Genomic DNA, 16,464 nt, shown 5'->3' on the forward strand with positions numbered 1-16,464 from the left:
TGTGTGTGTATATAATATATGTGTGTGTGTGTATATATATATATATATATATATATATATATATATATATATATATATACACACACACATACATACATCTATTTAGAATACTATACAGCTAGCTATCTCATGCATCCATCTCTCTCTCTCTCTCTTTCCTCTCTCAGATTGTCTGATTTCTCTCCCAGAGGAATACCACTGTTGGTACTGTAGCTTCTCAGTGCAGTCTATGGATTTGGGCTCCAATTAGTATAGCTCATTAGCTTATGAACCACTACTGGTGAACTTCACTTTGTCAGCCAGTAGCTAGTAGTCTCAAGGAGCTGAAAGCTAAGGCATTTGCTATGATGGCATAGGAAGAACACTAGCTGCAGAATATTCTATGTCTAAATTTCAAGTACACACACACACACACACACACACACACACACACACACACACACACACACCCAAAATATAACAACATCTTTGAGGAAAATGAGCACACATCGGCATAATGGCGCTAGGGAGGCAGGCTCCAAAAGAAGTCATGGAGCCAAGGCAATTCACAATTAGTGCAGCAGGGACCTGATTGCCACTCTCTCCTCATGGAGTCCTCCTCTCTGCAGCTTACTTCTCTATTGCAAGGACTAGTTCTTCCTTGAATCCATAATTGAGTCGATTCTCTGTTGTTAGGGGTCATAGCCCTGGAAAAAGCTGCCTCCCTTGAATGAGTTCCTCTCTGGGCCTTTTTGTACCTGCAGGATGTGTGTCTTTACTCCCTGCTGGATGTATTTCAACTGTTCCACAAACTCTCTCAAATTGCTGGATGAAGTGTCTTGTATTGGAAAAGTAGCACTGCGGCTCCATTCTACAGTCAATTAGTCAAAGAAGAGAGAAAAACCACTTAGCTCCACCTTCACCTTCTAAGATATGCTTGCCTTTCTCCTCCACACTACTACTGCCAATCCAGATTCACCTTCACAAGCTGACACTAGAACCATGTGACAATCTTTAAAGGTCACTCAGGGACATGGACATTTATTTTGGTCCAGCCAGTGAGCAAACTGTCTTTATAATAAGGCAAAGAACTTTTTTCACTTTTCACACGATTACTGGGCAAGGTTCAATCTGTATATTTAGTTTAACAACTCTTCATTACTTCTTACATTCCATGTAAAAGTTTCGGAGCAGGGGGTAAAAGGTCAATGGTCAGAACCAACTTAATTAGATATACATACCACATTTGATCAAACAGTGCCATGCACAGCAGGGTGTGGCTTGGCATTGTTGTTTCTGCTGTTGCTATTGCTCCTTTGTTACTTTTACTTTTGTATCCCAGCCTGTAGCATAGAGCTTGGAACGTACTAGAATCTTAAAAAAAATATTTATTGAAAGAATGAATCAATTAATAAATGAAAAACGACACTAGGAAGGATGTTCTATTATTGTCTCCACATTATGAAAATGTTCTTTACAGAACCCTGAATTGGCATTACACTGAAAATGTGAATATAGCTATTTTTTTCAGACATTGTTGGAATCAAAAATTTTGGAAAAATAACTAAAATTGGATATATGGTTCACTTGGAAATATCAAAATTGTCAGGGCTGTCTTTTTTTTGTAAATGTGTCATGTTTAGAATAGGCTATGATGTCCCCATTGCAAATGTAAACAAAACAAAAAATGAATATGGAACCTCTAGCTCTTCTTGTTCCAACCAATCTCTTTCTGATTTTGTGAATCTTGGACTAGTAATTTAATTATCCTAAGTATCAGTTTCTTCTTTCATAAAATACTCAGGTCAGACATAATGAAATTTAAATTTTCTTTTAGCTCTATGATTTTTTGCTCCTTGAATCATGTAGGTTTATAGATTGAAGGAGCATTAGAGATCATATGGTATAATGTCCTGAGTTTACAAATAACTAAAACTGACATTTACACAGCACGCTTAGGTTTCAAAGTATTTTATGTATATTATCTCATTTGATTCTCCAAATCCCTCTTTTTGTCAGGAGTGATTAATACTCCCATTTTATACAGGAAGAAACAGATTCAGAGATGTAAAGTGAATTGATTGGGATTACACAATTAGTAAGTATAGAGAAGCAACATATTGCAGTGAGTAGACTGTTGCACTTGGGGGCAGAAATACCTGGCTTAGGCTCAGTAAGTCCACGTATGCAAATACTCCAATGGATTTGTGAGTTCATAAATGTACATGTGCCCTTCAATGATTTAGATCTGAGGACATCTGTGCTCACTCATCCTTCAAGATGATTTTCCATGTGCCCTGATGTTTACCACGTGAGGTTCATCCATCTTCTGGGGTCCTTATGTAATTTCTCTTTAAATATATAAAATGACACATTTTTTTTAATAAGTGAAGGGGGTATGATCTCATAGTGACTGTCCTCTAGCTCCCAGCACTATATGCTTTCCACTATACCATACCGACTTTGATGAGGAGACCGAGTCCCAGAAAGGGGAATCAATTTGGCCAAAGCAAAATAAGTCATGCATGGCTGAGCTAAGACTTGAACCACCCAAGGACTCTGACTCCAAGTCCCATGTTCTCTCTAATGGGCTCAATTAATATCCCTAGAGGAAACTAATATTGTAGAAGGAACCCTCATGTATGAATCCAAACATCTGTAATCAATCCTGTCTCTGTCACTTCTCAGCTGTTACATTGGGCAAATCACTTTATTTCTGTAGAAGTAAGTCTCGTAAATTAAAAAGAGAGGATAATAGTACTTGCCCTCCTTAGGCCAAATGTTTTTGTGTGAGTCTCTATAAAACAAGTCAGTGCTCTATGATTATGAGATGGACTTTAGATAGTATTTTAAAGCTTCCAGGTTTGTAAAATTTTCCATCCATGATCTTCACTAGAGCTTTGTGAAAGAAGTTTTATAATAGTATCCCCATTTTTCATGTTAGGAAACCATCTCTGAAAGGTTGTGTGACTGTCAGTACATGTTGGAGGCAATATCTTAGCCCAATTTTCCCTGCCTTCAAGTCCAATATTCCATCCACCATATTAGCTCTCCACAGAAATGAAAAGCTACTATTATTTTAACTTACATTTTATTTTTTTAATCAATGAAAGGAACTCTCTCTTCTCTCTACCTCCTCGCACCTTACTGAGGAAGAAAGAAAAACAACACTTGTTACATGCAGATAAAATCAAGTAAAACCAATTTCCATATTGCTATGCAAAATACACATACACACACATATAAAACACAATGTGTGTATATAAGTATATGCACATATGTGTATACATATATAAACACTATACACACATACATACATGTGTGTATATACATATATACATTTAAGTATGTATATGTATATATGTATGTGTATATATGTGTACATGCACATGCATACACATTTTTCTCAAACTGTACTGAGTCCACCACCCCTCTATCAAGGTATATGTAGCATGCTTTATCATGGGTTCTCTCAAATTTTAGTTGGTCACTGTGATGATTGGTATTCCTAAGTGTTTCCAAATTGGATGAATTTATACTTTTATTGCTGCCTAAATTGTTCTCTTGGTTCTCTTCACTTCATTCCACATGAATCTTTACATATCCTCCCAAATTTGTATAAAATCATCTCGTCCAGCATATCTAAGAACACAGTACTATTACATCCCATTTACATATCATAGCTTCATCAGCCATTTTTTGATTGGGCGTCCCTCAATGCCCATTTCTTTGCCAAAGCAAAAATGACCAGTATAAATATTGCTGTACAGACCTAGAATTTACTTTTCTTGAGACTGATAACTCCCTTAATTTATCATCCATTTTATTCTCCCATTTCAGTTTTTCCCTTTAACTACTGTTTCCCTATAAGGCAAAATGTGTTTCTATGCTCAATTTTATCTCTCTGTGTTTTCTTCCATTCTTTGATCTATTCAAGTGAGAGGGAAGTTCAAATGATAACTTCTCCTTCATCTCCTTCCTCTTCATATATACTTCTAAATGTGAACCCCAGTTATATAAGAAATTTTTTTACATCCTACCTCTCTCCCTCTTCCCACCTAGCATATTCACCTTCCTCTCTTTACATTATTCTTTTAAGTTAATTAAAATATAAAAAAAAAATTCCACCAAGTACCTCTATTTAATTTAATTCCCTCCATGAATGCCAGTGATGATTTGGTTCTGAAGGGACGTATTTATAATCTCTTCATATTGGAATATAAACAGTTTATCATGCTTACTTGATCATGTTTGCCTTATATTACCTCTCTTAATGCCTGCATTTGCAAGTATAAGTTTCTATTTGGCTGTAGAGTTTTCATTGGGAATGTTTGAAAGTCCATTTTTATAGCTCCATTTTTTCCCCTCTAAGAGAATATTCAATTTTGTTCCATAAATTATTCTTTGCTATAAGCCTATATCCTTTAATTTGTGGAATATCTTATTCCAATCAATCAAACAATAAGCAATTTTTAAAGTGCCTTTCCACTTCTTTACATCACTGGTGCTAGATTATGTGTGATCTTGACTGTGGTTCCTGGGTACTATTCTTCTTCACTACTTGCAGTACATTTTCTTTGATATAGAAACTATAGATTTTATCCATAATGTTCTAGGAGTTTTGATTTTGGGTTATCTTCCTGGAGGTAAGGAATAGCTTCATTATATATTCTCTTTGCTCTCTGCTTCTAAGTGACTGGGAAAGTTTTCTTTTATCCTTTTTAAAAAGTTCATTTTTCCAACTACATTGAAACAGTTTTTTAACATTCATTTAAAAATATTTTGACTTCCAATTTCTCTCCCTCTTTTATCTCCTCTCCCCTCATTGAGAAGACAAGAAATTACACACGTCTGTTTCATGCAAAATGTGTTCTCATATTTGTCATGTTGTGAAAGAAAAAAAAAGTCCAAAATAAAAAGAAAATAAAAATTAAGAAAGTTTTAAAAAGTGTGTTTAATCTGTATTTAGTCTCCATCATTTTTGGTGTCTTTCCCCCTCTGGAGGTGGATAGAATTTTTTCATCATAAATCCTTTGGAATTGGCTTGGACCATTGTATTGCTGAGAATAATTAAATCATTCATAGTTGATTATGGTACAATATTTCTATTAATGTGTACAATGTTCTCTTCATTCTGCTCAATTCATTCTGCATCCATTCACATAAGTCTTCCCAGTTTTATTTAAAGCATCTTTCTTATCATTTCTCATAGTATATTAGCATTGCATTATAATCATATACCACAAGTTGTTTGGGAGCACATCCCTTCAATTTCTATGTCTGTGCCACTACAAAAAGAGCTGCTATAATTATTTTTGTGCAAATAGGTCATATTCCTTTTTTATTTCTTTGTCATACAGACCTGGTAGTGACATTTTGGTTCACAGGTGCCTTCTTTACCAAGCGTTGACTCCTTTTTTCCCCCATCAATTTCCTGAATCATTGTCATATATTTTTCCCTGATTTTTCCTCTACTTCCCTAATTTACTTTTTAAATTCCTATTTGAATGTAGCTTTTTAGGTTCTGTTGTCTTCTTCTAATTTTATGTTTTTACCTTTCCAGTGATAACAGTAACTTTTTAATGGTCAAGTTCTTTGTTGTTTTCTCATTTCTCCAGTCTATTTCTTTACTTTTCAGTTTTTGCTGCAGTTTCTCTCTGCTCCATTGGTAGACAAAGCATTGTCCCAAGTTCAGGTTTTTGTGTAGCTTTTTTTTTTTTCAGAACTGGCTCTGAGGACTCATAAGTTTTCAGTGCTTCTAAGTGGGTATGATTTAAGTAGAGGCATAGTCACTGCTTTCCTGATTTGTGGTTTTGTGTATGAGAAAACATACATACTCTTTTATGCCTTTGGACTGGGACCAGAGACCCCATTCCCCTTCAGCCATATGCTATAGTAGGCTAATGCTATTGCTGAGTCTGGGTCTGTGACCCAGAACCACATATGGGCAATGAAACAGGGTACTGCTCCCAGTGCCATCAAAGTTTCCACTGTAATCTCCTTTTGCCCAGTTGTCTGACCCACTTTATGCATATGGGCTGAAAGCTCTGAAAACCACCACTGCACAATGATTCAGTTACCCCCAAGTCTTATTTTTGGTTTGTCAAATGTAGACTTTGCTTGCATGACCTACGTTGGATTGCGCTGCACTCTCACCCCAGTGAGACAGACCTTTCTTAATGAACTTCTATGCTGCCTCGGGCTAGGAATTTTTTTTTCACTCTTTCCTTTGGTTGGTTTTGCTATTCCACAATTTTTTAGGCGTGATTTAAAGTTGTTTGGAGGAGAATATGGAAGAGCTCAAGCAAGTACCTTCTTAGCTTTGTCTATTTTTATCATTTCTTGAAACAGTGGCTAGACCACAAAGTCTGGAGCTAGGAAGACCTGAGTTCAAATTTTGGCCTCAGGCTAGTTTGAGAAAAGACCTCAGTGTTTGCTATCTTATCCTACCAGGTGATGTTCACAATCTTCCTAAGACAATCCAAATGGAAGCGATTCAATTTCCTGGCATGGTGCTGGTATACTGTCCAGGTTTCACAGGCATGCAACAAGGTCAGAGCACAAAGTTGTTGTAGACCTTCAGTTTACTAGTCAGTCTAATATCTGTTCTCTCCAACACTTTCCTTCGGAGCCTCCCAAACACTGAACTAGCTCTGACACTGCATGTGTCAACCTCGTTACATCCCTGGAAAGTACACTACCAAGGTAAGTGAACCTATCTACAGCATTCAAAACTTCTCCATTTGCTGTAGCCAATGGTTCTATGTATGGATGGTGTGGTGATGTCTGGTGGAGCACCTGTGTTTTCTTGGTGTTAATTTTTAGGCCAAAATTAGTGCAAGCAGCAGAGAATTAATCCATACTTTGTTGCATCTCAGCTTCAGAGGCTTCATTGAGTGCACAATTATCTGCAAACAGAAAACCACACAGCAACATTCTCTCCACTTTGGTCTTGGCTTGTAGTCTTTTCAAGTTGAAGAATTTACCATCAGTGTTGTAGCTGACCTTGAATTATTAGCAATTGCTAAAAAAATGGAATCTAAGCCTCTTCGGTGACCAAGGACTGCACTTGACAGTCAAGATGGTTCTTTTATAGTAAAGTGATACAATCCTTTATAAGCATTGTTGGTAGTATTGAGTTTTGATTAGCTAGAATTAGAGGAATGAGGATTTCCACATCTTGGGGATTTTCATACAGCTTAGAATATCTGACATCGGAACTTCAGGAGAAATATTTGACCTTGATCTTAAGTAAGTTTCTCCTAAAAGTGGGTGGTGATTGACATGAGAGGACACAAAAGTTTCAGATTTATGAGTTTTAAAATCACGTAATAAGGGGGTAAATCTCCTGGATTGAACCTTAAGAAAATAAAGTAGTACATCAATTTTTAATATCATAATATGGTAAACAATATAAATATAATTTTTTTTGCTTCTTCATCATGGATTTCAGGTAGTTCAAAGATTCTTACATTCTCTCTGCTTTATTTACTTTCAAGATCAGATTTTTTTTACTCTCTCCTACTTTATACTTTCTGTCATTTCCCTGATCTATTTATCTATCTATCTATCTATCTATCTATCTATCTATCTATCTATTTATCTATCTATCTATCCATCTATCTATCTATCTATCTATCTATCTATCTATCTATCTATCTATCTAACCTATTGAATGGGGTCCTTTTTAATTTTCATGGATTTTGATTATTGGTCAAGATTTTATACATCTTATTCCAAACAAATTATTACCTTTCTAATTTTTTCTACATATATTACTTTTTCCCACATTTTCCCTCTATCATTCTCATTTTATTTATTAAATAAGAAACCTATTTTAAACTCTTTCCAAAATTTTTCAATTCTTTCAGGAAATCTACTTAAGCTTGTTGTCACATGCTTTTCTTTTGACATTTTTAACCTTTTTTATTTCTAAGTACTCAACCTTTCCCCTTTTCTGTTTTCTTGTTTATGTTATTTTTCCCCATTAGAATGTAAATCCCTTGAGGGCAAGAACTCTCTGTAATTTTTTTTGCTTATATTTGTTTTCTTTGACTTAGCATAGTGTTTGGCACTCAGCATGTACTTAATAACTGTTTCCGTTTTTCTCCCTTCATAGATATCCGAACCATTTTCTTCAAGTTTGTGTGTCAAGTGTTTCAGATAACACTGCAGTGTTTTATGAGGAGATTTTTTTTTTATTTGCTCGTTCTTCTAGCCTTTCTTCATACTTCATCTTTGAACCAGTCTGTATGCACTTCTAGATGGAATATGTAAACTGATTGTGTATCTTATGCACAGTTTCTCCCTGCACTACAATGTTCACACACTGATGACTGGATAGATTTCATCTCTAGCGTCCACAGACTTATCTGTTTCCCTATGCCGATCTGGGAAAGGGGAAAAAAGTAAATCATAAATTTTACTTGGATTCAGGATTTGGTGTTGTTCATTTTCTAGCTCTGTTTAGAGAACTGAGGAAGAGTGTGAAAACACTCCTTCCTGCTACCCAACCACCTTGATTCTCACAATTCTGTTGCCACTTGACAACCCCTTTTTTTAGTGGAGTTATTCAAGCTTTACTCAGTAATATTATGATACCCATCTGTGTTCAATGGCAAGATGGCACAGCTAGATGCGCTAATTATAGAAACAGTGGGTTAACCCTCCATGGCGGTCTTCAGACAAGAACTAGATGACTATGTTTTGCACATGTAATCATAGACAGTCCTTACATAGACTGGACTAGATGCTCACTAAGGCCCCTTACAACTCTCACATTCTATGAATCTGTAACTGTTGAATAGAGAGAAGAAAGGACAACATTGTAAGATTGCTTACTTCTCTGGTATGTTATATTGGAGTGTGGTAGGAGGAATATCTTGATCTCTAACTGCATGGAAGTTAGGTTCTTTTTTTTCATTAAAAGTATTATGATATCATGTAAGTCACGGTTGAACGAGGCATCTAAGAGCTCAGACTGTTGATATCACTACCTCATTATTTGAGTGAAATGCAGACCAAGGAGCTCCAGATCAACTCTTGAATATTTGGCTGGTGGATTTCAATGGGAACTTATTTCAGCTGAATCAACTCAAGGGCTTTACAATACCTACGTTTTCTCCTGCTAAGTAAATCTTTCTTTTTGGAACCGTTGAATGAATTGCAAGTACATCACTTTAGTCCAACATTGAACTTAAACTATCAGGCACTAGGCTCAGTCAAGTCTAGAACATAACAGGGGGATTGCTGTCCTGTATGACTCAAAAGAACTGATTGCTGAGATATCTTTCAATTCTGATTTCCCCCCCCTAGATTGTCACTTTTCACTTTCTTCCTACTTTGTTTGCCAGTGCTAGGCAATGTTTGCTTAGGTGCCATGATCATTAAAATTGTAATAGTTGTATAAATGCAGTGCCATTTTCTGGAATATGAATCCGTTTGCCGCATATAAGTAGTGAGAATATTTCCTTGGGATTTCCTTTTCTCTCTTTGTATTACAGATTTCAAGGTTTCTTCCTTTTCTAATCTTTGAATTCTCCATGACTAATTTGACATGTTATCCACTCATTCCACCTAAGCTATTTCAAGGTCATTCATAGCAGGATCTAATTTTGTAAGGGGACAAACACCAGGAAAATTAAGAATGAGGGAACAAATAGCGGTACTAGCAAGGGGTTTTTCTCTGCCATCCACTCTGTGCTTTGTACTGAAGAATAATCAGACTTAAACGTAGTGACCTAGAAAAATAGTGACCTTTTAAGTGGACAAATTAAAAACAAAAACTAAACTAAGTAGCCAAGGCCATTCTGTGGCCTTTATCAATAGTATTCTTCCATTTGAGAAAATGAAAGAGCAAGGTAAGGTGAAACAGATGGAGGCTACACATTATTGGACTTTATATGGTGTTTTCTGTTTAGCTTTAAAGGCAGTATGGTTCAGTGAATACAGGATTCATCAGCTTGACAATGTCTTGAGTTCAAATCCTGCCTCTGATAGGTACTGACTGTAACCTTGGACAGGTTATGACTTTTGAGGAACAGAAGAAACCCTTGAGGCTCTGAGTTGCAGGTGTTCATCTATTTTGCTGAAGGCAGTTTCTGTACTTAAAATACCCTATAGTGATTAAATTATAGAGAAAGAAAGAAAGAGAGAAAAGGACAAAGAGAAGTAGAAAGGAATAAAGAATTGGAAGGAAAGGCATGATGGTAAGAGGAAGAAAGGAGAGAAGGAAGGAAAAGAAAAATATAGCAAGACATCCTTCCTTGTCAATTTTCTATTTCTTGCTTTAACTTTGAGATTATGATTGCTACAATCTCTTTTTTTAACTTCAGCCAAAGCATAACATATCCTGCTCCAGCCTTTTATCTTTACTTTGCGTGTGTCCACTTCAAATGTGTTTCTTATAAGGATTCTTATTGTAGGATTCTTTTTGTTTTTACACCCAACTACTATTCACTTCTGTTTTAAGGGAAAATTCTTCCCATTCCTATTCACAGTTATGATCCCAAATTGTATATTTCCCTCTATCATATTTCCCCTTCTATATACTTTTTCTTTCTCTCCTTTCATCCTGTCCTTCCTCACTAGTATTTTGCTTTTGATCATTGGTTCCCTCAATCTACTCTTGCTGCTATCAGCCTCCCCTCCCCATTTTCTTGTCTCCATCCCCTCCTACTTTCCTATACACTAAAATGTATTTCTTTTTTTGTGAATCTTTTTTCTTTATTTCATTTTATTTTTTTACATTAGTCATCATATAAAAGAATTAGATCCAATGGGAGGAACCACAAGAAAGAACAAAGAAAACAAAGAAACAAACAAAACAAAGAACAAATAATATGCTTCAGTCTGCATTCAGACTCCATAGTTCCTTTTCTGGATATGTATAGCATTTTCTATCATGAGTCTTGGAGCTTTCTTGGATTCTTGTATCGCTGAAAAGAGCTAAGTCAGCTATACTTGATCATCCCACAATGTTGCTGTTACTGGGTACCATGTTCTCCTGGTTCTGCTCACTTCACTCAGCATCAGTCCATACAAGTCTTCCCAGGTTTTTCTGAAGTCTGCCTGCTCATCCTTTCTTATAACACATTACTATTCCATTACATTCAGATACCACAAGTCGTTCAGCCATTCCCCAATGGATAAGCATCCATCCCCTCAGTTTCCAATTCTTGGATGCCACAAAAAGAGCCTCTATAAATATTTTGGTACATATGGATCCTTTCCTCATTTTAATGATCTCTTTGGGATATAGACCTAGAAGTGGTATGTATGCACAATTTTATAGCCCTTTGAACATAGTTCCAAATTGCTCTCCAGATTGGTTGGCTCATTTCACAACTCCACCAAAAATATATTGGTATTCTAATTTTCCATGTCTTCTTCAACATTTATCATTTTCTCTTTTTGTCATATTGGCTAATCTGATAGATGTGATGCAGTACCTCAGAGTTTATCTAATTTATCTAAACAATAGCACTTTAGGGCATTTTTTTTGTATGATTATAGATAACCTTAATTTCTTCCTCTGAAAACTGCCTGCACATCAATCGGGTGATGACTTGCATTCTTCTAAATTTGACTCAGTTCTCTATATATTTTAGATATGAAGCCTTTATCAGAGACATTGGCTTTCTACTTCACTTTTAATCTTGGTTGCATTGACTTTGTTTCTGTAAAAGCCTTTCAATTTAATGCAATCAAAATCACCTATTTTGCATATTATAATTTTCTCTATCTCTTGTTTAGTCATAAAGTCGTCCCTTCTTCATAAATCAGACAGGTAAACTATTTCTTGCTTTCCCAGTTTGCTTATACTATCAACTTTTATATCTAAATGGTGTACACATTTTGACTTTATCTTGGTATGGGGTGTAAGATTTTGGTCTATGCCTAGTTTCTGCCATATTGTTTTCCAGTTTTAACAATAGTTTTTGCTAACTAGTGAGTTTTTACCAGAAACAGAAATCTTTGGGTAGATTACTGTAGTCATTGACTAATCTGTCTTCTGTACTTTGTCTTGTGTACCTAACCTATTCCACTGATCCCCCACTCTTATTTTTTAGCCAGTACCAAGTAGTTTTAAAGATTACTATTTTTAATGCAATTTAACATCTGGAATGGCTAGGCTACCTCCCCTTACATTTCTTTTCATTATTTTCCTTGATATTCTGGACCTTTTGTTACTCCAGATGAATTTTGTCATTTTTTTCTACCTCTATAAAATATTTTTTGGTGGTTTGATTGGTATAGCACTGAATAAGTAAGTTGACTTTGGTAGAATTGTCATTTTTATTATATTAGATTGGCATACACATGAGCTATTTTTCCAGTTAATTACATCTAACTTTATTTGCATTAAAAGTGTTTTGTAATTGTGTTCATATAGTTCCTGCCTTTGTTTTGGTAGGTAGACTCCCAAATATTTTATAATATTTATAACCTAAAATGGAATTTCTCTTTTTATCTCTTGCTATTATATATATATATATATATATATATATATATATATATATAATATATATATATATATATAAATGCTGATGATTTATGTGGGTTTATTTGATATCTTACACCTTGGCTAAATTTGTTTATTATTTCAAGTAGTCTTTTTATTTTTTACTGATTCTCTAGGATTCTCTAAGCATACCATCATATCATTCCCAAAAAGTGATAGCTTTATTTCTTCTTTGCCTATTCTAATTTCTTCAATTTATTTTTTTTCTAATTGTTAAAGCTAACATTTCTAGTAAAATATTGAATAACAGTGGTAATAATGGACACCCTTGTTTCACTCCTGATCATATCGGAAATGCTTCTAGCTTATCCCAATTACATATAATGCTCACTGAAAATTTTAGGTACATGCTACTTGTCATTTTGAAGAAGACTCCATTCATCCCTATATTCTCTTCTGTTTTTAATAGGAATGGGTGTTGTATTTTGTTAAAAACTTTTTTCTGTATATATTGAGATAATCATATGGTTTCTGTTAATTTTGTTGCTGATATGGCCAATTAGGCTGATAGTTTTCCTAATATTGAACCAGCAGTGCATTCCTTATATAAATCCAGCTGCTCATGGTGTGTTATCCTCAATTGAAGTTGTTATAATCTCTTTGTAATATTATTTTTAAAAATTGCATCTATATTCATTAGGTAAATTGGTCTATAATGTTCTTTCTCATTGTTTATTCTTCCCAGTTAAGGTATCAGCAACATAATTATATCATAAAAAACGAATTTGGAAAGACACCTTCTTTGCCTATTTTCCCAAATACTTTATATAGTGTTGGAATTAATTGTTTTTTAAATGTTTGATAGAATTCACTTGTAAATTCATCTGGCCATGGATATTTTTTCTTACAGAGTTCATTGATGGCTCCTTATATTTCTTTTTCTGAAATGTGATTGAGTATTTTATTTCCTCTTCTGTTAATCTGGGCCATGTACATTTTTGTAAGTATTCACCCATTTTACTAAGATTATCAAATATATTGGAATACAGTTGGCCAAAAGAGATACTAGTTATTCTTTTAATTTCCTCTTCATTGGTGGTGAATTTACCCTTTTCATTTTTGGTACTGGTAATTTGATTTTCTTCTTTCTTTTTTTTAATCAAATTAAGTAAAGATTTCTCTATTTTATTGTTTTCCCCCCATAAAACCAGGCCTTAGTCTTATTTATTAGTTCAATAGTTTTCTTAATTTCACTTTTATCAACCTTTCCTTGGGTTTTCAGAATTTCTAATATGGTATTTAGTTGCAGATTTTTAATTTATTTTTTACTATTTTTTTAATTGTATGCCCAATTCATTGATTTCCTCTTTCTCAATGTTATTCATGTAAGCCTTTACATATATGAAACTTACCCTAAGAACCACTTTCGCTGCACCCCATAAGTTTTGGTATGTTGTGTCATTATTCTCTTTCTCTTGGATTAAGTTATTGATTGTTTGTATTATTTATTGTTTGACCCACCTATTCCTTGGGGTTAGATTATTTAGTTTCCAATTAATTTTGGTCTCATTTTATTGTGTGTAATTTTTATTGCATCATGATCTGAAAAGCACACATTTAATATTTCTGCCTTTCTGCATTGGAGTGTGAGGTTTGTTGTTGTTGCTGCTGTTTTTGTGTTTTTTTGCCCTAATACATGGTCAATTTTTGTGTAGGTGCCATGTATCACTGAGAAAATGGTATATCCCATTCTAAGCCCATTCAATTTTCTCCAGACATCAACCATGTCTAACTTTTCTAAAATTCTATTAACCTCCTCAACTTGTTTCATTTTATTTGTGGTTAGATTTATCTAGTTCTGAGAGGGTAAAGTTGAGGTCCCCCACTAGATAGTTTTGTTGTATATGTATTCCTTTAACTCCCTTAACTTCTCCTTTACATATATGGATGCTATACCACTTGGTGAAAGTGTGTTTAGTAGTGATATTACCTCATTGTCCATGGTACCTTTTAACAGGAAGTAATTTCCTTACCTATTTTTATTAGATCTGTTTTTGCTTTTACTTTTTTTGAGATAATGATTGCTACTTCTGCTTTTATTTATTTATTTTTTGCTTTAGCTGAAGCATAATATATTCTACACCAGAATTTTACCTTTAATCTACGTGTATCCTGCTACTTTAAATGTGTTTCTTGGAAACAACATATTTTAGGATTATGGTTTTTAATCCACTCCACTATCCACTTGATTCATGGTAAAGTTCATCCAATTCACATTCACTTTTATGATTACTTTCTGTATCTTTCTTTTGAGCCTATTTTTCACACTGTTTATCCTTTTTGCTCTCCTTTCTCCCTTTCCCTACTGCTGGAGTTATCCTTTTGACCACTTCTTCCTTCAATCTGCCCTCTGTTCTATCAGCCTCTCCCTTTCCTTTTCTTTTGCCCTTTCTACTTTTTTTTCCTTCCTTCTATTCACCCTTCTCCTTTTTCTTACTCCTTTCCCCTCCTACTGACTGTAGGGTTAATCATACTACTATACATAACTGAGTATATTATTCCCTCTTTGAACCAACTCTGATGAGAGTAAAGTTCAAACAATGCTCATTGCCCTCCCTTTTTTCACTCTTCTGCAGTAGATCTTTGAGCCTTTTCATGTGACATAATTTGCCCTTTTCTGCCTCCTCCTTTCCACTTCGTCCACTAAATCCCTTTTCACTATTTAATTATTTTTTTATCATCATATCAAAGTCAACTGTTACCCATGCTCTCTATCTATGTACACCCCTTGTAAATGTTATAATAAAGATACAATTCTCAAGAGTTACAAATATCATCTTCCCATGTAGGGATGTAAACAGTTTGCCCTTACTGAATAATTTTTTTTCTTTTCTTCTTTATCTTCTTATGCCTTTCTTGAGTCTTGTATTTGAAGATCAAATTTTCTGTTGAACTCTGGTCTTTTCATCATGAAGGTTTGCAAGTCCCTATTTCATTTTATGTTCATCTCCTCCGCAGAAAATTTATGCTCAGTTTTGCTGGGGAGTTCATCCTTGGTTGTACTCTAAGCTCTTTTGCCTTATGTAATATCACATTCCAACCTCTCCAATATTTTAATATAGAAGCTGCAAGGTCCTGTGTAATCCTGACTGTGTGTTCCATGATTTTTAAATTGTTTCTTTCTGACTGCCTCCAGTATTTTCTCCTTTACCTTATAATTCTGGAATTTTTCTACAACACTCCTAGGAATTATTAATTTGGGATCTCTTACATTAGGTGATCAGTGGATTCTTTGATGACTATTTTACCCTATGATTCTAGTTTTCCATAATGATTTTTTCAATTAATTAATTAATCTTTATTTTTCAACATTCATTTCCACAAGATTTTGAGTTTCAAATTTTCTCCCCATCTCATTCCTACTCCCACCCCAAGAGTACATGCATTCTGAATACCCTCTGAAAAGTACCTTTCACAGTTGCATGTGAAAACAATTTTTAATATTTGTTTTAAGACTTTGGTGTCCAAACTTTCTTCCTCCCTCCCTCCTTCCCTATCCACCCTCATGAGAATGCAGGCAACTCAATACAGGTTATACATGTGTAGACATGTAAAACACTTCTGTAGTACTCATGGTGTGAAAAACTAACTGTAATTACCTTCATTCTATCCCACCCCCATTTATTATATACTTTCTTTTGACCCTGTCCTTCCTCAGAAGTTTTTGTCTCTGATTAATCCCTAAACCAATCTCCCCTCACCCTATCATCCCCCCATTCTCTTATTCCATTTTCCCCTATTTTCCTGTAGGGTAAGATAGATTTCCATGCCTAATTGAGTGTGTGTGTTATTCCTTCCTTAAACCAAACCAAATGAGAATAAGATTCACTCATTCCCTCTTACCTTTTCCACTTCCACTCCACTGAAAAGCCTTTTCTTGTCTGTTTTGTGTGAGTTAATTTACCCCATTCTACTTGCCCTTTCTCCTTCTCCCAGTGTAATCTTCTCCCACCCTTTACTTT

The sequence above is a fragment of the Phascolarctos cinereus genome, unplaced genomic scaffold, assembly GCF_003287225.1.
Source record: "Phascolarctos cinereus isolate Bilbo 61053 unplaced genomic scaffold, phaCin_HiC Scaffold_2;HRSCAF=192, whole genome shotgun sequence".
Classification (NCBI taxonomy): Eukaryota; Metazoa; Chordata; class Mammalia; order Diprotodontia; family Phascolarctidae; genus Phascolarctos; species Phascolarctos cinereus.